A 24,989-nucleotide genomic window follows, 5' to 3' on the forward strand; every position below is an offset into this window, starting at 1 on the left:
TATAGGATAGGAATAGTCACTTTAACATAACATAGACATAACACAGTCACTTTAACATAACAGGCTTTATATTACAGATAAGATTAATACGACATTTATTTCTAACTGACCCTCATATATGTAGAGCCATGTTCCCTTACTCTGAAATTTTTGATAGCTGCACAAGCCCTCACAGGCAATGCTGCAATTTTCATTCAGACATCCGAGCAGCAACAAAGTGAATTATTTGAAGGCAGATGTTTAAGCCGCTATGCCTGCCCACCATTTACACATGTGATTTCAGTGGGAAGACTTTCGAATTATACAACTGTAAATGTTTATTTCATACTGTGGACCAAACTGTAACTTTAAACATTCAGATGAGGGAATATGCTTAGAGAGAGGTATCTGCTGGCAAAATGTAAAATTGTAGCCTAGCTCTATTACTCATTTATTTATTCCAAAAATTTACTAAATATCCACGAGTTTTGCCAGGCACTATTAGAAACACTGAGGATCGGGGGTGCCTGGATGGCTTAGTCAGTTAAGTGTCTGACTTCGGCTCAGGTCATGATCTCGCAGTTCGTGAGTTTGAGCCCAGACAGAGCTAGCCGCACAGTGCCCGGAGCCTGCTTTGGATTCTGTGTCTCCCTCTTTCTCTGTTCCTCCCCCTCCCACACTCTGTCTCCCTTTCTCTCAAAAATAAATAAATATTAAAAATTTAAATAAAAAAAAAAAAAACACTGAGGATAGGGGTGCCTAGCTGGCTCAGTCAGAAGATGATGAGACTCTTGATCTTGGGATTATGAGTTTGAGCCCCATCTTGGGTGTAGAACTTACTTAAATAAATAAAACCAAAAAAAAAAAAAAAAAAAAACACCCAACTGAGGACATAGCAATGAAAAAGACAGTCAGAAGTCCATGCTATCATTAGCATTCATTCAATTGAGAGGAGACAGTCAATAAAGTATTTATGTAAAATATACAAATGGTGGAGAGTTAAATGCTAGGAGGGAAATGAAGAGAATGGGCATATAACATGGTGGAGATGTGGGAGGATGTGGGAGGATATTGATATTTTAAAAAGAGTAGGGAAGACCTCACTCAATGACACTTTAAATAAAAATCTGAAAGGAATCAAGGCACTGTGTGGACATCTTGGGGAGAAAATACACTAGGCAGAGGGAAAAGCAAATGAGGGAGGGGTAGGGTTGGGGTGGATACTTGGCAAGTTTAAGGAACAGCCAAGTGTGGAAGGCTGAGCAGAAAGAATGGGCATAAAGTAAGAGATAAGGAAAAAGAGCTAATGGGAATCACATAATACAGGGCCATAGTAAAGATCATATTTAGGACTTGGACTTTTTTACTCTGAGTGTAACATAAGCCTTCGAGCAGAGAAATGACTTGATGTGATTTACATTTAGCAGGATCACTCTGGCTGCTATGTTGACAACTGACTCAACAGATGCACAGGGAGATGCAGAGAGACCAGAGTTGGAGGCTATCACTACAATCCAGGGGAGAGATGATAGTGGGTCTGGTCAGTGTGACAGCAGCAATGATGGCAGTGAGAAGTGGTTAGAGTTCAGACGCATCTTAAAGGCAGAACTGTTAGCATCCTCTGATAGACCAGAAAGAAACGGGAGTTAGAGGCATTAAGATTCTTCGGCTGAACCCTTAGGAAAAATGAAACTGCCATTTAAGAGCATGTGGTTTATGGGAAAACACCCCAGTTCAGTTCTGGACATGTTATGTTTGAGATGACTGAGAGGTATCTAAGTCGACACGTCAAGTTGGCAGTTAGATACACAAGTCTGGTGTCAGAGAGAAGTCTGGGCTGGAGATATAGTCAGCTTGTGGTCATTATTTTAAGCCATGAGACTGGATGAGATCATACAGTGAGCACAGATGAAAAGTGAAGAGGTCCAAGGACTGAGTCATGGGTCACTGAAAACATGCAGATAAAGGAAAGAAGGAGTTTCATTGATTACTGTAAAGCAGTGAACAGGCTCTAAAGCACTCCCTTTATATTGGGACTCTTAACGCTCCCTTGGCTGAGACTTAGTAAATTACCATAAATACTCAATAAAAATAATGTGTGTTGCCTAATTAAAATAATTTAGAGCACATTCTCGGTAACATTATGGTAAATCTTAGTAATAATAACAATAAATAGTCCTAGAATAGAGAAATCTATCAAAGTGAAGAAATGAAATCTACCATTATAATAATCTAATGACTTTTTTTAAAAAATGGAGACTCTTAGTGAATATAAGTAGGTATAATAATTACACAAAGGCAATCAATACCCATTGGTAAAGACCATAACTGATTCATAAAACATTTTGTGATGCCGTACAGTATCTTAGGTAACTGGTTACCACTTATAAAATAAAAATTTAGGCCCTATTATAGCACTATCTTATTTAGGCCTTACAACAACCCTATGATATAGAAGGCAATTATTATTATTGCTATTCATTCAAAAGACAAAATTCATGCTAGCACTGGTAAAGTGGCTTCCCCAAATGGTGGAATTGGAAGAGTTCAGGAAAGCTGACAGTATCAGTGTGCCTTAAGGCCAGAAGCTTTTTTTAAACATCAAGTTGGGATATAATTTACTAGCGGTCCAACAGGATGCTAAAAGTGCTCTTTGGAACCAACAAGTAAAGTAATATTATTTGAATGAGTAATATTCTACTTTATCAGCCATTATTTCCACTGGAAACCAGCACCACGTAGTTGTGTTGCCTTTTGCATGGTGTGGACTTGAACACAAAACCATGTATTTTATCTATAACTCCTATTGAATTGAACAAACTTTAAAGTCCAAAGAGAAAACTAAATGTACTTTTAATTGTTTTTTTCAATGTTTATTTATTTATTTCTGAGAGAGAGAGAGAGAGAGAGAATGAGAGAGAGAAAACAAGAATTAGTGGGAGACAGAGGATCTGAAGCAGGCTCCGAGCTGTCAGCACAGAGTCCAATGAAGGGCTTGAACTCATGAACTGTGAGATCATGACCTGAGCCAAAGTCAGCCACTTAAATGACTGAGCCATCCAGGTGCCCTTTAGTTGGTTTTAATTCAGTAAGTATTCATTGGAAACCTACTATGTGTGCAAGGCTGCCAAACATTTGCATACGGGGTTGAGGTAATCTGAGGTTCTTTCTGTTTCTGTGAATGTGCAACAAAATGTGACGAAGTCTCTGAGACTGTAGGCATATGAAAACGCTAAGAAATGATCACTGCCTTATGTACACACTAGAAGACTTTCTTCTTTGGGTGTTCAAAGACAGAAACTTCCAAAAGGTGGATATTTCTTTCTTTTTTTTTTTTTAAGTTTATTCATTTTGAGAGAAAGAGGGAGAGAGAGAGAAAGAGAGAGAGAATGCATGCAGGGGGAAGGGGCAGGGATTCAAAAAAGGTGAACACACCTTAAAATCCATGTTACGTTAATAGCTGCAGGATAATTTCCTTCCTGAAGTAGTATTTGAAATTATGTATTTGGTTTCTACCAACCAGTGTAGTCACTGCCAACAATTCATCTTCCAAAAATAGGATGGGAGCGATGTAAGGGACTGCTGCAGGAATGTCTTAAGGATTTTCGGGTAATTCCCTGTCATTTCTATTTTTAGTTGTACAAACATTAGATTTAAATTGTACCTATACAAATATGTAATGTGTGTCCCATCCCTGAATCTATATTAAAGCAAAAAGTAACAGCAACAACAAGAACAAAACCCACAATGAAAACAAGAGAATGCAACTAGAAGACTTACAAAACTTTTAATCATGCCCTATTTAAACACTGTGTTCTCCTACTGTTAAGATTGCTAATCCTCAGTAGGTCACATCCCGGGCTTTTTCAGGTAAATGATTTTCTACTATGATGCTACGACAGGGTAGACAACCAAAGTTCTAGGGACCAGAAAGTGGAGGCTTTAGATGATAAACTAAGGAACTCAAACTTTATTCAGGTTCTTGAGTGTCTTTGAAGAATCTTGCTTACAATATGTCAAGTCCAGAGCTGTGTTTTAGAAACATTAATCTGAAGGTGAAAGAAGTAGGCAGACAGAACAGAAGCAGGGGACACTATTAACAGTCCGCTTGAAAGTTCTCAGAGGTGGCCTTCAAGCAAATTAGTAGCTGTATCTTTGTCAGACTAGAGAGCAACAGGAATAATCCTGTGGTTAAGAAAAAGTCTTGGTGGTAAAGGAAACAGAGATTTCTCATTGAAATTACATGTCCATTATGGGAAAAATTCCAGTGCTGGTAGTGGCATAAGAGCTTGAATCAGATGAACCTCCTATAAATAACACTTACAAACTGTCCATGGAAGGAGAGAAAGAAAGATTTAAAGGCACTGGGAGCAACCAAAAGCAAGCAGATACTGGAAGAAAATGGACTTTTGAAAAAAAGAGAATGACCATAGACATGATTCACCTTTGAGTTATTCTTTCCTTGAGAGCCTATGTTCTACCCAGTGCAGGGTAGATAGAAACTAAGCAAAATCCTGAGTTTTAATGGCTTGAGAAGGCAGAGAACAAACTTGGGGACTGCTAGAACAGCTAGAAGTTGAATAAAGTTATTCTGGAAAGATGAGTTATCATGGGGGGTGGGGAGTGGAGGAGATAAAATGTACATATTAACTCTCCAGATTTTTGGCTGATCCCTAAACTGAACATGAAACTCCAAAGAGTCCAAGGGTGAAAGAATTTAAAGTTGAAAGAGCTGAACAGATTATTTTGGCTGCTGCCCACCACAAAAAGTCTGAATCCCACTGTATCAGAACTCACTAAATACCTCAGGCTTTCCATTGAAATACTAGAAGGCCCCTGCCTTAGGAGGAAATACTGTATTCCAGGGTTGAGCATTTACCCTATAGTTAAAGGCACAACCAAAATAGACTACCTTAAAAAGCTTTTTTTAAAGCTTATTTGAGAGAGAGAGAGAAAGAGAGAGAGAGAGAGAGAGAGAGAGAGAACCAGGAGGGGAGGGGCAGAGAGAGAGAGCAGGACAGATGATCCAAAGTAGGCTTTGTGCTGACAGCAGAAAGCCTCATGATGGGCTCAAACTCATGAACCATGAGATTGTGACTTGAGTCAAAGTCAGATGCTCAAATAACTGAGCCACTCAGGTGCCCTAGCTTAAAAAAGTTTAAAGCAAAGGCTCTACAAGTTCAAGGTAATCTGTCATTTAATTGCCTCTAGAACAAAACTCAATACTCTTCAGAGAAATATAACAGAATCTGGATTTTCCAGAAAATCAATAATACAATTATAAGAAATAATTAAAAACAGAAAAACATGAACTAAAGTCAATAGAAAAATTAGGCAGTAGAAACAGACCCAGAGGTTGGATTTAACAAATAAGGATTTAAAAATTGATATGTTAGACTGTATAAGAAAATATGATTAATAGGTGTTAAAGAACTGTGGATTATCAGAAGAGGTTAGGAAACTGTAAAACAAACAAAACAAATGGATATCCAATAACTTAAAAATATAGTATCTAAAATATTTATTGGTTAGAATATATAAAGCACTAAGCAAAAATGGGTTATTGAAATTAAAGAAATATAAATCGTCCCAACTAAAGCATACAGAGAAAAGATTAAAATATAAATAAACAAGGGACCAACAGCTTGTAGGACAGCATTAAGCAATTTAATATGTGTGCAGTTGGAGTCCCAGAAGGTGAGAGAAAATGGGTCGGAAGACTGTATGAAACTTTACAAATCTAGAAAGCTCAGCAAATGCCCCCTTTAAAACATAAATACAGGGGGGCCTGGGTGGCTCAGTCGGTTGGGCGTCCTTCAGCTCAGGTCATGATCTCTCGGTTCATGGGTTCGAGTCGTCAGGCTCTGCGCTGACAGCTCAGAGCCTGAAGCCTGCTTCAGATTCTGTGTCTTTCTCTCTCTCTTACCCTCCTCTGCTCACGCTCTTTCTCTCTCAGAAATCAATAAAAAAAAATTAAAAAAATAAACTTAAAAAAAAACATAAATACAAAGAAAAGCACTAGAGCACAATATAGTTAGGTTGCTGAAAAACAAATATAAAAATAATTGTAAGCAGCCAGAGCCAAAAACAAATTACATTATATAAAAAGAAACAAGGAAAAGAGTAATATCTGATTTCATATCAAAGCAATTGAGGAGAGAAGACAACTTATCTTTAAAGACCATTAACTCAGAATAACCAGTGGAAACATTTCTCAAAATGAAGGTGAAATACAGACATTTTTGGATAAACTAAAGCTAAGGGAATCTGTTGCAGTAGAATTACATTATAAGATATGAAAAAGAAAGTTCTTTTCGCTGAAAGAAAATGATACCAGATAGAAACTGCGAGGCACTGAAAAGAAAGGCAAGAACTGGAAATGATGGATAGTAAAATGTAAAAGAAATTTTCTTCCTAAAAATTCTTTAAAAATCAAATGATTGTTTAAAGAAAAAAATAATAAAAATGTATTATGGGATTTATAAAATATGTATGAGTGCAATATCTGAGAACATAGCACAAAGAAGGAGGTATATAAATGAAATTCTACTGCTAAGTTTCTTACATTATACTTAAAATGGTATACTTGAAATTGATTTAAGGTAGACAACAATAAGTTAAGAGTACATCCTATAATTCTTGGATAAGCAACATCAACATCACATAAGAACTTATCAGAAATTTAAATTTAAATTCACAGGCCTCACTTCAGACTTACTAACTCAGAAACTCTGGGGTAGGACCTAGAAATCTGTCTTTTATAATAACACTTCAAGTGACTCTAATGCATATAAATGTCTGCAAGACTGCCATGAAGCAGCCACTAGAATAACAACACTAAGTATGGCTCCAAAGATGGCAGAGATATAAAATGGCATACTAAAATATATTTAACCCAAAAAGTAAAGGAAAAACAAGGGAATAAATAACAGAGGGAACAAAAGGGAAACAAACATCAACAGATATAAATCTAATATAGCAAATAATTACATTAAATGTAAATGGTCTAAACACTTTGATTAGAAGTCAAAGATGGTAGACTAAAACTGAAACATGTGTTAAGATGAATTTTCGGTATGTAGGCACAGGCAGGTTGAAGGTTAAAAGATGCGATGTATAATGTAACATAAGAAAGCTGATGCAGCTATATTAAAATCACACAAAGTAGACTTCAAGACAAAGAGTATCACCAAAGAAACAAAGTCATTCCATGATGATTAAATGGACGGATAACAATCCTAAATATAAAATGCATCTAAAAGCAGCATTTCAAAATACATCAAGAAAAAACTGACATAACTAAAAGGAAAAAAGGTAAATCCAAAATCACAGTTGGAGATTTAAGAACGCATCTCTCAGTAACAATTTCTCAAAACGACTATCTACAGGAACAGTAAAGATAAAGAAGATTTGAACAATATTATCAAACACCTGACCTAATTAACATTTAGCCAAACAATTACACAGTACACATGTTCTTTTTAAGTGCTCATGGAACATTTGGTGAGATTGAGCATATCCTGAGTTATGAGACAGTGTCAGCTTCTAAAAGGACTAAAAGCATTCTAGTATGTTTTCTGACCACAAAGGAACTAAATTAGAAATCAGTAACAAAATATCTTTTAAAAGCCCCGCATATGTGAAAGTTAAGCAACACCCATCTAAATAATTTATGGGATAAAAAAAGAGATCAAAATGGAAATTACTGAGTATTTCAAACTGAATGATAGTGAAAATTCAACATATCAAAATTTGTTGGATATAGCTATAGTACTTACAAAAGAATTTTTAGCTCTATATACTTATATTAGAAAAAAATATTTAAAATTGATGATCTATGATTCTACCTTCAGATGCTAAAATAAAAACTAAACCCAAAGCAAAACAGAAGAAATGCAATATAGTGTAGAAATCATTGGAAGAACAAGCAACAGAAAAAAATCAACAAAACCAAAAGGTGGTTCTTTGTAAAGATTAATGAATTAGTCAACAGCAGAGAGACTGTGAATTCAGTTCTATGTCTTCTCACCTTGGGCCCCAGGATGATGGAGGAGCTATCACAGTGAATATGGTGAGTCTCATGGCATAGAGGATGTAGACTCTGACTTAGGAAATCTAATGCTCCAACCCAGAAAGGGCCACTCACAATTCACTGCTCAGATCTAGTCCAATGATCCCACTCAACCACAAAGGCGGCACAAATTGGAATCCTACCTTCTTATGCCCAGAAGGCAAGGAGTTGGAAACAGATGGGGAACCTCACTGAAGACTACCTCAATGAAGGGGAAATATGAACATAACATTCAGCCTCTATATTAGTTCTCTGAAGTGTTAGATTTATATTACTGGGTTTTTGTTTTTTTTTTTTTTTTTGGAGGGGAGGAGGGACAAATTAACTTCAATAGATGATGTTGAGGGCCCTTTCCATAAACAGTTGAACTTTTCAAAAATGTTAATGAGAAAATATTAGTGTGTAATACATTTCTTTCCTTTTATAAGAAAATAAGTATCTATGGACTATTTTAATAAAGAATGTATTTCAGTGACCATCTCCAAGTCCAAACACCCACAACCTATTTTATCAATGGTAGTACACTCATATGCACATGTACTCAAGAATTTGTACTGAAAAAAAGGAAAAAAAATTAAAAACTTATATGGGAAATGCTAATGTCCCATAGTTTTCAAATAGATTATTTTTCCTCATAAAATTTAGAGAACGTTCCATCTGGCTAGTTGGTAGCAAGTTCTGTAATGAATACTCTGAAGAAAATAACATACTTTTCCACAACACAGAGGGAAATAGAAGCTTACAGTGTATGGGATATGATTTGAAGATTCAGAAAAATAGTTCTTTAAAATAAAACTTTTGTACAAAATTGCTCACCATCCATCTATGACACTCTATTAGGCTCTGTGAAGAATTAGTCTACCAGCTAATGGAGAAAGTAGAGATACAGCACAAACAGCATACTGCCTGGCCCATCGTTGCTACTGAATAAAAGAATCAATCAACAAATGTAATCATACTGATAAATTAAATCACGTACAATGTACAGAACGTACACGTTCATATAGTGTGTTGTATATATAGACAAACCCACAGTAATGAATGTTCACAGAAGGCTTACTGGCTCCTAGGTAATTGGCTTACAAAAGACCCATGCATAGAAATCTTTTCCGCCTTATCTACAGCATCATGCCTTTCTCTCTCTCTCTCTCTCTCTCTCTCTCTCTCCTAGGTAATTGGCTTACAAAAGACCCATGCATAGAAATCTTTTCCGCCTTATCTACAGCATCATGCCTTTCTCTCTCTCTCTCTCTCTCTCTCTCACACACACACACACACACACACACACACACACACCATTGAGAAAAAGAGGTCTGAAGATTTGCAAAGAAGCAGCAAAGAGTCCTGTGAAAGGCACAACTTAAACCAGGGTCACAATCCTGCCGGGGATGAGTGTGACTTCTTGGTGTCCTAGGTCCTAAGTAATTCCCCCCATGAGACCACATCATACTCCACTGAAGTTCCTTAGGTTGCCTTTAACTGTAGCCGTTATAGAGCCATTTGCATCTAAAAGTGTCTTGTTTTAAGAATGAAAATCTGTTCAGTAGGGCTCAGGGAACTTTACTCACTCATCCATCTGTGTGTACTAGTTCAATGTACCTCCTGCCTGAGGAAGTGTCAGCTTTTTGGAGAAAAGGCAGTCATTCTAGCAAACAGAAAGCCGTCAAGGTTACAGTAAATCTGAAGAGGGTACCAGGAAGTTGAGTTAGTATATATGTAACATAAACTCATAGGTTGATAGAGAAACCAGAAATACAAAAATCAAAGGGAAATGCCCATGGACTTTAAGAAACAAAGTTGAGTTCAAAAACTAAAAAATCAAAAGTGTCAATTTTTTCCTGTCGTTTTCAACTATGGTATTGCTTTTAACTGTAGAATAATTCAGTAAGTACCTAAAACTTAATGCCATTATTTTAAAAGTTACTGAACTCAAACAAATTGTCTTGTAAAATTTTCAATTACTTTGAAATCAAGAACCAAGTTTTTGTTGTACTTGGGCTGGTCCCAAATGAGAAAATACAGATTGGGTGACATATGGGTCTTGCCTTAAAGCATCAATAATGCTAGAGGGGAAAGAGTGGAAACATGGAAGGTGGTGGGGAGGAGAATAGTGGGAAGGGCACAGCTTTGTAACCAGACACACCTGGCTTCCAACCCTCCCTCAGTCAATAGGGAACTGTGAGATTCTTGGCCACTTTGCTTAACCTGTTCTGAGCCTTGGTTTCCTGATCTATGACGAGGACACAGTAATGCCTGCTTTGTAGGTTGTCAGATGGATTCAATTAATATATATAAAACAAGAAGCGCAAAGCCAGGCACAAGGCAAAAGTTTTTTTAAAAATGGTGATAGTGATGTTACCCATCATTTTTTTGGTTAGTGTGGTCTAAAAAAAGTAGTACCAATAGTATTTGTAAAAACCAAAGAAGAAACATAGCCAACTCTTAAATTTGTCAGCAAAGAACTTCCTGTGGGAAGAGAATATCACAACTGAGTAACAAAGACCTGTAGATGGAAAGACACCACTTGAGACAAGACAAATACCATTCAGCTCTGATCTCATCTTCAAGTATTCACTTTCTCTGGCAGAGATGTGAGAATGGTGAGCGATAGATATCCTTAGGGTAAACACAGGACAAAATGCTGGGATTCTAGTCTATCTGCAACTCAGCTAAGGATTCTAGGCCGCGGCCCAAAACCTTAAGAGTGGTAGAAGACTCTGGAAAGTTACAACCTCCTTGCCTGTTGCTCCTCACTTGCTTTTATCTGTTTTCCAGTATTACTCAATATCAAAAACTCTTAAAAGTTAAGTAGGCACACATATTAAAGACAAAACATAGTCTACCCCCTCCTTGAACTTTTTAGGAGGTGGATGAGGCTGGGGAAACTTAAATAAGATAAATCATGTGGGATTGATGTGGTGTGACTTTTTTTTTAAGTTTATTTATTAGTTTGAGAGAGATAGAGGCTGCATGAGTGTGGGAAGGGCAAACAGAGGAGAGAGAATCCAAGCAGGCTCTGCACGGTCAGCACAGAGCCTGATGCAAGACTTGAACTCAGGAAACAATGAGAGCATGACCTGAGCTGAAACCAAGAGTCAGACGCTTAACCAACTGACCCACCCAGGTGCCCCTGATGTGGTAGGACTTTACGTTTTTTTCCCAATGTTTTATTTATTTCTGAGAGAGAGAGAGAGAGAGAGAAAGAGAGAGAGAGAGAGAGAGAGAGAGAAAGAACGAGAGAGAGCATGAGAGCATGAACAGGGGAGGGTCAGAGAGAGAGGGAGACACAGAATCTGAAACAGGCTCCAGGCTCTGAGCTGTCAGTACAGAGCCCGACGCAGGGCTCAAACCCACAAACCATTAGATCATGACCTGAGCTGAAGTTGGATGCTTAACCGACTGAGCCACCCAGGCGCTCCAAATGTGGTAGGACTTTAAAGAAAGAAGTGATTATACTGGGAAGAGAGGGATGAGGAAGGCTTTATGCAGAAAGCAAGCATCAGAGGTAAGCCTGGAAGAATGCCGTGGATTTGAAACACAGAGGGGACAGGCATACAAGCATCCCAGTCAGAGAATGGGGGCAGGGAACTACAGACACAGTTATATATGTGGGAGGCCACTGGTCTGGTCAGGTGAAGCCCAGGAATGGTCAGGTGAAGCCCAGGAAGACAGGGGACCAGAGAAGGAACAAGCTATATCTATACATTCTGATGACCAGAGGATGTCCAGGGAGCTGTCAACTCTATGAGGCTCCTGGGCCCTCTCTTCCAAGTTTCAGACCCATGCATCCATCTAACTGAGTAGGCGTCCCCACCGGAATGTCTCTGACACTTCAAATCCTCCATGTTCTCAAACCAAACATAATGTGCCTCCTATATTCCCCCACTGTTAAAGCTACAACAAGTTGTTGGAACTAGAAGCTTCAGGGTCATACTTGATTTATATCCCACCTAACTCCCCACGAACCCCTGCAACCTAAATATTCAATCGGACAGAACGTCCTGATGATTCTTACCCTTGAGTTTCTCTTGAATCCCATCTATGTCCACTAGTACTTTCTCTCCTTATTTTAGGCTTTGTTGGTTAAATTTCTGAATTACGGAGTTTGAATCCTTGCTTACTGTGTGATCTCAGACAAGTTACGTAACTTTTATGTACATCAGTTTCCTCATGTGTTAAACAGAAATTATCAAAGTGCCTATCTCATAAATTATCTAGAAGACGAATACACTACATAAAGTACTTAGAATAGCCACTAGCATTCAGTAAGGATCTGGTGAATGGTAACTGTTATCATGATATTATTGCTATTATCATACAGTACGCATATTGTTATTATTGTAACTAGTCTACTCTGCCTCTACTATGTCTCCACTTCTAAATCAAATGGTTCTTAAACTTTAATTTAAAAGCTGTCTAAAAGAAATTACTCTAACAGATCTCAGTATCTTAGAATAGAAAGAGAAGAGCAACTCTGGCAGAAATGAACATGAGGTCCCCCGCCCCCAGTGCTGCTCCCCATTTTGTATTTGTCAGTGATCCAGGAAGCACCCCACTCACTAGAAACCCAGGGTTCCTCTGAGCACACAGTCACAGCCATGAGTGTCCACCTTCCAGAGTTGTGCAGGAATCCTTTGGAATCACAAATCTGATAATTCATCCTTCTGGTTAAAGGCCTTCTAGGGCCCTTAACTCCTTAAACTTTCAAGTCCAAACTCTTATGTGTCTTTTTTTTTTCTTTAATAGTCTATTATTGTTTGTTTGTTTTTTTTTTTACAAACAGTTTATTGTCAAGTTGGTTTCCATATAACACACAGTGCTCATCCCCAGAAGTGCCCTCCTCCATGCCCATCTCGCCCCTCCTCCCCCCAAACTCTTATGTATCTTATTCAAGTGACACTGAGCCACCGGGAACAAAAAAGGGAAGCAGGGGTAGGCAGAGCTCAAAGACGTGCTCAGCAAAACTTACTGCTATTTCAGGAAAAGTAAGCAAAGCAGGGACCAGAGGCATTTGATACCGTAACACTGGGTTGTTTTTACTGGTGTTTTAGTTATGGTGTTTTTATTATCATTTTATTACTATCATTATCATTATGAAAGACAATGTATCTGTCTGGCTTATTTTAACAAAATAGAAAAATTCAGAAGATTGGTCACTGCTATTTGTAACTCTCTTTACAGACGCAGGCATACAGATTGATCCCAAATCACAAACCGTCCTTAGAGACATCCTAAAACCGTAGACAGGCAATTCAGTGTGTAGGAGCATCCCCTGCCTGTCTGATCCTGGCTGACCATCAGCCCCACACCTGTGGCACATCTTGCCCATTACCACTCTGCTTTGACCTTAGGGAGGAGTCCTATTTCTGCTTCTGGCTCAACTAATTTCATATTCAGTGATGTCTGTGGGCACACACACACCTCCTTAAATTCCCAGCAGTGTTCTGCTCCTCTAACAACATCTGAAAAAATACACTGTCTTCTCTTATCCTCTCTTATGGCCTGGGAGCTAGGCCACAAGCATGCCTGGTAACAAGTAAAACACTAACGTTTGCAGGTAAAATTGGACATGGAAAGAAATCGGGTTCTAGAAGCCCTTATAACATGTTGAACACCTGCAAACACTTTTATGAATTTTTGAAAAAGACACACAGAGAAGGAGGTAGGTGAAAGTCAATCTGATGAGCAGGTATTTAATGTGACAGGGGATTAAAGTGATTCTAGATCGAACAGAATGTCCCAAGTTCTACATTTTGAAAAACTGACTTATCATGACACTTTGGGAGCACAGCCCTTTACCAACAGGGGACTGGAGAAAGTAAGGACACACTGAACATGACCTCTGCCCCTGCCTCAGCACCCAGATCCCTTTCCACACCCCCCTCACCCCACCCCTGCCTCAAAGACCTGTGCCTGGATTTCAGGTTGTGCCTTCCAGAGGGGAACACTTCCGTCCCTCATCCAATGACATTTCCTTCCAGGGGAGACTGCTCTGTAGACACCACACTTCTGGTCTCTTTCTCCTTTACTCACTCTGCCTTGGTTAGTTAAGTCTGAGAAGAATAAATATGACTTGTTTGCCTCAGCATCTTCCTCTCGGGGGAGAACTCCCTCAGCGTGCAGCCTCCAGCCTTGACGAGGCATGTCCTGATCCAGCAGTGGCCTGTACCTGTATCTAATTCTGGGGCTCAGGTAGCAGCTCTCCCTTTTTTGCTCTTAAGTCACAGCCTTCAACTTATTTATCCCACCCTCTCAAAAAAAAAAAAAAGTTGATATTTTACCTACCATCAGCTATTGCTTTATTTCTTAATTTGTTCAGAATCCACGTGGGGAAACGTGGTGCTAACTCACAGGTTCCTTAGAGAGGAAGAGAGAACCCAACACCAGAGTCCCTGAGAGTAGGATCCCAACAACAGGGATATGTGTGAATCCTGTAACAACGATCCTATGGCCCTTTCTCCATCTACTTCCATGGGATCTTGCTCCCTGATTCTTGACTCCCCAGACCTGCAACATGTTAGAAGGCAGAGAACCCAGAGCACAGGATCATGTGAGAACCCAAATGTTAGGGTGCAAACCTCTTGATGACAGTTAAGACATATTTTAGATCCTTTTCTGTTATTGTTTTTGTTTTCCTATTAAAAATCAATCTGTCAAAGAGATTTCACCAATGAATATTTTTCTTTTAAAATTTTATTTTCACACTTACCATGTTATGTGAAATGTAATTTTTGTTTTCACACCCTGAAACTACAAGAGAGCTTAAGAGGGGGCAGTAATAAAATAGTTTAATATTTATCACAATCTGAAAGATACACTGCTTAATAATTTGTCATATGCCCAAAGCCATGAACAAATCTGATGCTTTTGTTGTTGCTGTTGATAAAACTTGAGAACTCTTTGCTTTAGCAGAAAACCAAAACTTTCTGGGTCCTCTCTTTTTGAACTACCCCCGATGGATACTCTAGAATATCCAGACTTTATGTACAATGTAATTTTTCTTTTTCTGAAAAAAGGCATTCATTTTCAGAAAGGCAATTTCACCAAATCCTCTCAGAATTAACTTTTTGCTTAAATTTCTTTCTCATTTTTAAAGGTCCATTTGTCCTCCTGCTGGAGGATTTCTTTCTTTCTTTTTTTTTTTTAAAGCAGTTGACAACTGCCCGGCAACAGCAGCCTGTGTTTGCAGTCACTATTTTGGGCTACATCACATGTCACTTACATAACCTTGTTTAACTGCTCTTGAACTGGTTTGAACAACCTGGGAAACAGATTAGGGCAGTCCCAGCAAATTCCCTCATTGCAGATTCTGATGGGTGATTTCCCATCCCCCTCCCCCCGGCCCCCCCAGACACCGTCTTCTAATGTTGCACAGTGAATAAGACGGTGTCCGAAAGAAACTGGTTATTCATTGTTAGAGCCAGCTAAAACATTTGATAATTAACTTCCTCTGCTCAGTTTAAACCAGTCCGGTCTGCCCATAATTAACCAATGAACAATGATCCCCTGCTGCTGGCATTTATGAGTGAGCCCGGATTAACATGCTTTAAAATGCCAGGGGTTTAAAAAAAAAAAAAAAACTCACTTGAGAAGTAAGTATAGGTTGCTTTTGCCACCTTTAAACACAAACCTTTTGAAGTTATGTTTTGAGGATTCTAAGATTTTAATTTAGAAGTCAGATTGGACTTATTTTTTTCCCTGCGGTGTTTCAAGAGTTCCTCCCATGTGGGTAAGCACAAAATTCCCAGATAAACATTCTTCTTGGTGTGAAAGGTGTTAGTTTTTCATTAAAAAATAGAACTTCTAATTATTGTGACTTAAATTTTAGGCACTTTGTATATTTTGGTGCAAGACAATCAAAGAAAATATATGACAAAAGCCAAGCGCAACAGCTTTTTAACCTTGAGAAACATTTATTATGATGTGCAATAAGAGAAGACAAGTACGTTATTGACAAGGAACATTTTTTTTTTCAGGAGGACTGACTTGGGTGCTACACACATTCAGTAGTAGGAGTTTAACATAGTTGTTATTTCACTATGTAAAAACATCTGTTATCTAGATAAAATTATAAGTTATTCAGGGCACTGGGCAGGGAATTAACATTTGTTGAATTCCTATTATGTGACAGGTGCTTTACCAATCATATAATTTAATCCTAAATTTAAAATCCTATGGGGTGAATCCTGTGAGACTGGTCCTATTTTCTCCATTCTGTCAATGAAGACACACAGAGAAGCTAAATCACGTGGCCAGCTTAGCCAGGATTTTTACTTGCTGTTTTTCATTACTCTTTCTATGGTTCCGTACATATTAGAAGTATCCTTAAGATATTTATACCTAGAGAGTTAAATGGGACAGAAAGAGAATCTTTGCACTGAAAGATATTTAGGCTACCAAATAAAGGATAACTCCTACACTAAAACATTAACTACTCTGACACTTGGGAAGGAAAAAGGCATGAGTTTAGGCATACCTGCAACTCTGAGCCTCAGATGATTATTTCATACCATGGCAAACTTACATACTAACTAATCCACCACTTTTTCCGAATTCAAATGTACTTGTAAACCCCAGACTTTGAAGCAAACAAATTCACAGTCTTGCAGAACTGAATCCATATGCTGGGTTCTGAATGATCAGATTTTTTTTTTAAATTTTTTTTAAATGTTTTATTTATTTATAGGAGAGAGAGAGAGAGAGAAAGAGAGAGATAGCGTGAGCAGGGGAGGGTCAGAGAGAGAGGGAGTCACAGACTGAAACAGGCTCCAGGCTCTGAGCTGGCAGTCAGCACAGAGGCCGACGCGGGGCTCGAACCCACGAACCGCGAGATCATGACCTGAGTGAAAGTCGGATTTCATTCACATTTGCCCAACTAGCAAATTCCCCAAGATCTTAAAAGTAGAAATGAAGCCTGGCAGAGAGAAGGGGTTTTGTTCAGCCACCCTGGCCTCAACCATTTAAGATTTGAAGGTCTCAACAAAGCTCAGTGGCTCCTTATTTGCCATCTGAGGCATAGCCTGGTTTCTAAAGACCCTTATAGCCTGAAACCCAGATGAGAGCTGTATTGGTTACAAAGAACAACTGTATCCTAAACTTATACTGACAAACTAAGTTTTGGCCAGAAATTATGAATAATATGAATAATATGAGGTTGTTTTGCTCATACACACATATTAACTAAACTAATTTGGGTATATAATGATATAATGCATCCATATGGTATAGAATTCAAGTAGTATGGGTCATATGGTGTAAAGGTTCTCTCTCCACTATCTTCTGGCTACACCCAGCTCCCTTCCTCAGAAGCGACCACTGTTATCAATGTCTTTGTAGCATTCCAAAGGTTTTCTAGGACACACATGTTTTAAGCACAGTGGATATGTCGTTTCTTGAGCTAGGCACTATTAATTCAACATGTCTGCTTGTTATTTTACTAATTAGCTCAATGAATAATTATTGGTTGGCTATCACATACCAGTTATTGTGATGAGCACAGGGGCCGAGAGATGAGTAAGAGAAGATCCCCGTGCTTGAGGGACTCACACATTGTCCAGTGTGGGAGACAGAGAGCTTAGCAAATCAAACCCCAGAGCAAGAACAGCATGTGGGCAGAGTGCTATAGGAACATGGAAGTGGTGGCTGTTGTTTCAGAAGTCAGAAAAGGCTTCCTAGAAAAAAAACATTAGGCCAGATTCTTGTGGGACATTCGTTGGATGGAAAAGAGAGAGTAGTTTTCTAACAAGAGGAGAACAACATATTAAAATGAATGTTGTCGAAGGGTATCATATGTAGGGATGGGTACGCTTGGCATGGCTAGAGCACAGGGAGTATATGTGGAGGCACTACAAAATGAGACTGTGAGGACTTGCCGTGCTGTGTAGCCTCGATAGGAATTTTTAGGCAATGGGGAAGCCAATCCAGGGGTAAGGTCAGTGGAAAATATCCAGAGTAATGGCAAAGAGATTGGTTAAGCTCAGAATTCGCATGGCTCTTTAAGAGGGTGGTTAAGGGATAAAATTTCCAATTAGTCATCCTCATCTTGGTTACTCCCTAGCCCCAAATGTGTTTTTCTATATCTTGGTTGCTTCAACATCCATTCATTATCCAAGTGAGGACAGTTGAAGCCATCCTAAATTATTTATTTCTGGTGTTCCATGCAAATATTCCACACCCTTCTGATTTTATAACTCAAAGTTGTGGACTTCTGCCTCCTGGGTTCCATCATTGACTCAAAGAAGACACTGTCTCAAATATGTGTCTCAAATATGTGTACTTCAGATAAAAATGGAAGCCTTTGGGTTACCTACTTAGCTTGCCAAAGAAGAACAGATATTTTCTTTTTTAGCAGTCTAAGTTGGGAAGTCCCCCTTTATCCAATTATTCCCAAAAGAAATGATTCACAATTTTAGGTTGTTTGAGCCAAAATTCTTGTGCTTATGAGGAAGAAGTGGCATAGGATGTAGATCTGTGTACACCAGGACTTTGTTTAGGATTATTTTACCACTTGGAGTTGAAGATTAGAATCAGATGAAGGAGAGTGGAGGAACTGTGGGAAACTGTCCTGAGCAATAAGACAACCTGTTGGCTGAGAATGAGAAGGGCAAGGGTGGATGAGAGACCGGCTCATAAGTGTGTGGAAGAGTCATGAAAATATGAGAATAGCATGAGATGGAAATGCAGAGCACTAACATTTGGTAAGGAGCCACTATGCTCTAAACTACTAGTCTGGGAAAGTTACATTATCATCATATTCAATGTTTATGATAACCTTTTTGGTAGGTAATATTATCCTCACATCCTGGACAAGGAGAAAAGTTAAGCAGCTGTCCATGGTGCTTCTCATGGCCAGTGGCAATGTCAGGATTTGAACCCAGACCTGACAAAACCCATGCTCACTTGGTGAGTCACTCAGAAGCAGTTCTAAAACCGTAACAGGCACAACAGTATCTCATTCTTGCCTTCTAAGGAAGCTTTGTACTTAATACATTTTAACCTTGTACATTTGATCATTTGACTAAATTGTTTGAAATCAAAGAATATCCCATTTAGAAAACTGCTTAGTTCTTATTTACAGCTGAAACCCAGGAAGTGAAAAGTTCTTAACATGATTTCTAATGTAGTGATGGGCTCTAAGGTCAGACACGTGGATTATATCCAGACAATGTCACTTACCAGCCGTGTAACGCTGAGGAAGCCATTTAACCTCATATTTTCTCGGATGTAAAGTTACAGTAACCAAACATATCTCATGCAGGATTGTAAAGAATAAATGCAATAGTATGTTTAGCACCATGCCTAGACCACAAATGGTGCTTCACAAACCTTCTTCTCCAAGATCAGACCCTTGAGATGGAGGTCAGGGAATGGAGTACTGTTCCTGGAGCTGAATGTCTGGCTTGCACTTTGTTTCATCATGCCCTGACTGTGACAGCTGGTTGGTTGGCCTCACGAAGCCTTCAGATTCCCACCTACAAAATGGGAAGAGTAACAGTACTTCTCCCTTAGGGCAGCCCTGTCCAGGCCAATGCGGATCTTGAGCAGGAAGGAACTAGCCTGACTATTCTAAACCTGGGATCTCTGTATGAAGTCTAATATAATCTCTAATTATACTTGTATTCTGGGTTCACCTTCTCTTAACTGGGCTTATGTCTTCATTTCCCTGTGTCCCACTGTTCTGTTCTATGGCTTGCATAGCACCCCCAAGTCTTTTAGGACAAAGTTCCCAACACACTGGCTCTCTCCAAAGTCTAGCTGCAAGACTAAGGCTCTGACATTTGTTTCGAGACCCCACGTGGCTCCTCTTACACCCAAAGACTCTCATGATGCCCTGCCCAGAATACAGGGGCTTCTGTACTTTGCCTTCTGAACTCAATTTTCTTTCAGCATTAGTGTCCCACACTGTTGAGCAGGTCCAGTTTCACACCCCAGGCCTTTCTAGTTTGCCATCATTACTTATTCTCCAAACATCTATTTTCTTTCTTTAATTTTAGTCACCATTTCTTTTATAGAGAAGAGATAAGACACACAGAGAAATAAACATCTAGCGTATTTGCAACTATATGGTGCTTTTTCCCCCCTCTCTCAAAAAGCAAGAGCCTGTCATGAGGAATATAAAAAACAATTATGTAATTCGATCATTAAGAAAGTATACAGATTCACAAATTGATTGCCTAATGATCACTGTAGTCATTTTTAAATCAGAGAGACACATTCACTTCGGCGGCCTATGTCACTGGAAAATGGCCAGCTGATTTTTAGCTCATTTGGACAATCTAATTAGGCCTGGGATGGCTACAAGTCTAGGCCTTTCCCCACTCTTCCAAGTCTCCCATCTCCAGGCCTCATCTAGCCATAGGTTTGGGGTTGATACTGCTTTAGGCCAAAAGTTCACAGAACATTCCAGCTCTTCCTACTCCTACCCCACATCCATGATGCTGGCCTCCTGTGTTGGCTCAGAGCTGCCCTGCTGCCTGATGTTCTCTTACAAGAGTTTCCCAGGCCTAAATTTCCCTACTGAGCCCTAGGTCCTAAGTCAGCAAGTTCCTCTGTGCTGTGTTCTCTTCTCTTTGGAGGGTCTGAGTAGGTCAGCTTCCAGACGGTTGTCATCTTTTGTTGATGGAAAATGAAAGCAGATGGGCACGGGCCTGCTTTGGTGTGACACCTGACTGAGTTTCTAACATCCTCTCTAGACCCAAGCCCAGTGCGCTAGATCAAGGCAATTTGCTTTCCCACTTGCCATGGTTCCTTATGCATACCCCTAAAGAGAGAAAAAGACCTGGGATTTGAGGCAGGTTGGGCCTCGGTCTTGGTCCCCCATCCAAGCTGCTTTCCCAGGTACCTGTCTGATATCGCTAGTGGGTCCTCAGCAGTCCCCATGCTTTATCCCTACACTCTACCACATGGTTTAAATGCCACAAACCATGGGTAAAACTCTAACATTCTGTCTACCTGGGTTCTTATTTTTATGTCCCGTGTGTCCATCTGCTACCTGGTCCCTGAAGCCTCATACCAACCATATGCCTGCGCTACTGCTAGGGAGTGCTGCACCCCTTCGACCCTTGACTTCATTCCTATTTGTCCTAAGACATGCTGTTGGTACAGTGCCATGCAGGGAGAATGAAGAAATCTGGAGACATAACGCATGCAAAGAAATCATAATACGGTTTTTAAGTCTTTTCTACCCACAAGTGCTGATAAATGATTAATAAGTTAAATAATTTTATATAGAAGTTCCTCAGCAATTTTTGTAAATCCCTAATTTGCTGGTCATCCTGGTCAAGCGACAGCCTTTCTAAATCCTTCTTACTTTAAAATGTAGACATGGGGTTAGATGATCTCCACTGTCTCTGTGGCTCTATCTCTTTGCTTCTATGATCCTGAACAGGGCAACTGTTGAGGGTGAGGGAAAGATACAAAGTCATCATTAGAATGAACAAGCAGCAAATAGGGCAAGGTAGCCTTACCCTGTGGTAAGCACACAAGGTGCTATATAAACACACAGCTTAATTGGTGAAGCCAAACTAAGAGCAAAGTGCTAAAGACCTGAGAGGGAACTGTAACCACGATCCTTATCCCAAACAAGAGTCTTAGAATTACAAATTAGTTAAAAGAATTCAAAAGTAGCCACAGTGGCCTTTGATGAGAAAGGGGACTAGTCAAAGATAACAGAACTTACTTTTTTTGAAAATACTTCTAAGGAAAGTACTCCAGGAGATAAAAAGCAAACGAAATATTAAGAATGTATATACATGTGTATATACATATGGATATTCAGCCATCCATCCATTGTACATAAGTGTAATGCTGCTGAAAATTAGAAAGGAATCACATTATAATCTTGAACCTATGTTTAAAAAAATCTAGAATTTTTCACTAGGTATTCCAAGATTTTAAAAATGTAGAAATGGAAGGATGGACCTCCTTAGTTTTCCATGCTCACTTCCACAAGTTTTTAAGGATACTGCTTGTGTTTATGTATTTATCTTTACACTGCAATTAAAAAATTGATAAAACATGTTGGCAAAAAAAAAGGAACACTGTAAGTCAAAGAAAAATCAGAGATTATGGTACTTGAGAAGCTGTGACTTCCCTGGAAGAATATGAAAGAAAGAGTTACACTGTGGTTAACACCTTAGATCAAGTAACGTGACATAATATGCCTATATGAAGCAGGATGGTGACAAACAAAATGCAGCTTGTAGGCCAAAAATAGCCTAGCTTTTCCCAGCTCGGAATTCCATCTGTCAGAATAAGGTGGATGGCATTCATCAGATACCAGCAATGCGTATAGAGCTGGAATGATTTAATCATCTGGGGAACTTAAGTTTTATTATCCATAAAAATAATCAACCACCAATTAATGGGATTTGTGTAAATTCTTATGTAATGGAGTCTTTAGACATTATCATCAGCTCATTCTTTCCCCCTTTCTAGAGACTAAGTTCTTGACGAAATCTCACCATTCTTTGCAAACTTAACTGACATTGGACACATACATCTTCTCTCTGAAACACCCTCACACTTTATTTGAACCTCAGGGACCTAGCTTACATTAGCTGAGAACTATTAAGAGCTGGGCCCCACAGTGCTGAATTATTTTAATTAAGATATGTAAGAATACCATACACAATTAAAATTATTCCCATTTCATGTTGTTCTTATTGCCTTGGCAAATTCTCACTGGCAATTATTGCTTTCTTCCCTATGTGAAGGTTGGGTGTCTGTGAGCCAGTTTTTCATGTCTATATCAGAATACCTTCAAGGTAGGGAGCCCCATGGTGCATAGTACATGGTAAGTGTTAAAGAGGCATTTATACCATTCCCAGAAGAGTACAGTCCTCTTGGTTGGCACCAGGCTAGTGTCTGGGACAGGGAGGATCTGCCTTAGCTGATGCACATGCCATGTGATAATGGCAGTTTCCCCCCACACTTCTCAATGCCCTGGCTGTCAGAGTTGTAGGGGTTAACATTTAAAGTCTTGCACCAGAGGAGTCAGTGGTTACTCTAACACCATATAATAAAACAAATATACACAGGGGGCCAAGAAATATCTGAAAGTGAATGAGAAGTTCATTTAAATGAAAGGACAAAAAATTTTAATTTTTTTAATCTTTATTTTTGAGAGAGTGAGAGAGCGAGCGAGCGAGCATGGGAAGGACAGAGAGAGAGAGGGACACACAGAATAGGAAGCAGGCACCAGGCTCTGAGCTATGGGCATAGAGCCCAATGTGGGGTTGAACTCATGAAATATGAGATCATGACCTGAGCCAAAGTTGGATGCTTAAAGAACTGAGCCACCCAGGTGCCCAAATGAAAGGAAAATGTAAACAAAAAGGACATTTTGGCAATTTTTAGTGGTCTACAGCAAGATTTGAAAAATAAATTCTCATTTAACCAAAGTTTAATCTTACGATACAAAATGATTTGTGTTGTGATGAAACAAAAATATTTTCTGATTATATGGTTCAGCCTCTGTCCCTTTATAAACTCCTGTGTGACAGGCCTTGTGTTTATTGACATACAATGGGGTATAGGAAAAATACAAAGCTGTTTATACAGAAATTCATATAGAACTTCATATAGGTATAAAAAATGTTATAAGCTTTAACCTGTTAGGATGGCTGTTATTAGGAAATGTTGGAGAGGATGTGGAGAAAAGGAAACCCTTGTACACTGCTGGTGGAAATGTAAACTGGTACAAGCCACTATGGAAAAAAGTTCTTCAAGAAATTAAAAATAAAGCTAACATATGATCTAGCAATCCAGTTTCTAGATATATATCCAAAGGAATTAAAATCATTGTCTCAAAGACTTATCTATACTTCCATGTTTCTTGCAGCATTATTCACAAACAAGGTACAGACACAACCTAAGTGTCTGCTGATGGATGGATAAATAAATGCATAAAGAAAATGGGAGGTGCACAGTGGAATGTTATTCATCCTCAAAAAAAGTCTGTATGCAACAAAATGGATGAAACTGTTGGGCATCATGCTAAGTGAAATAAGCCAGAGACAGAAAGACGAAAGACAAATACTGAGTGGTATCACTTATATGTGGGGTAAAAAAAAGGTCAAACTCATAGAAACAGAGTAGAATGGTGGTTGCCAGAGGCCAGGAGATGGGAAATAGAAAGTAATTGATAAAAGGGCACAATCTTTCAGTCATGAAGGCAAAAAAAGTTCTGAAGATCTAATATATAATCTGGTGACCATAGCTGATAATACTGTATTGTATACATGAAATTTACTGAGAGTAGACCTTAAATGTTCTCACAAAAAGAAAAAAAAATTTAATGTTTTTTTTTAATTTATTTCTGAGAGAGAGAGAGAGAGAGAGAGAGTGTGAACAGGAGAGGGTCAGAGAGAGAGGGAGACACAGAATCTGAAACAGGCTCCAGGCTCTGAGCTGACAGCACAGAGCCCAACACGGGGATCAAACCCACAAACCGTGAGATCATGACCTGAGCCAAAGTCGGACGCTTAACTGACTGAGCCACCCAGGCACCCCAAGAAAAAAAAAATTTTTAAAGACAAATACATAAGGTAATGTATTTGTTCATTAACTCAATTGTGGGAATTCTTTCACAACGTATATGTGTGTCAAATCATCACATACGTTTAAATGTATTATAATTTTATTTGTCAATTATACCTCAATAAGACTGGGGAGAAAAGTGTTACGAGAGATCACAGAGGAGGAAGAAATTAATGAGGGAAAGAGGGGATAGCCAGTGGTGATTAGAGAAGCCTGATGAAGAGGTCACATTTAGATGGATCTCAAAGGAGGAAATGCAGTTTCTCCAAGCTGAGAAAGAAAAGGGAAGGACACTGGTGCTTTCAGACAAAGTCATACCTGACCACCTGGGGCCTCAGCTGTTATGACATGGTCTTCCAGCACACTCAGTGCCTCCCACAGAGGCTTCAGGACAAATCAG

General features: G+C 39.0%; 1 protein-coding gene across 2 annotated transcripts in view; it reads right to left on the reverse strand.

Annotated features, from left to right (window-relative positions):
• NR3C2 (nuclear receptor subfamily 3 group C member 2) overlaps window positions 1–24,989 on the reverse strand; it is a 344,127-nt gene that overhangs the window by 102,194 nt on the left and 216,944 nt on the right. The window lies entirely within an intron of this gene.

The sequence above is a fragment of the Hyaena hyaena genome, unplaced genomic scaffold, assembly GCF_003009895.1.
Source record: "Hyaena hyaena isolate Hyena2069 unplaced genomic scaffold, ASM300989v1 scaffold_464, whole genome shotgun sequence".
NCBI lineage: Eukaryota > Metazoa > Chordata > Mammalia > Carnivora > Hyaenidae > Hyaena > Hyaena hyaena.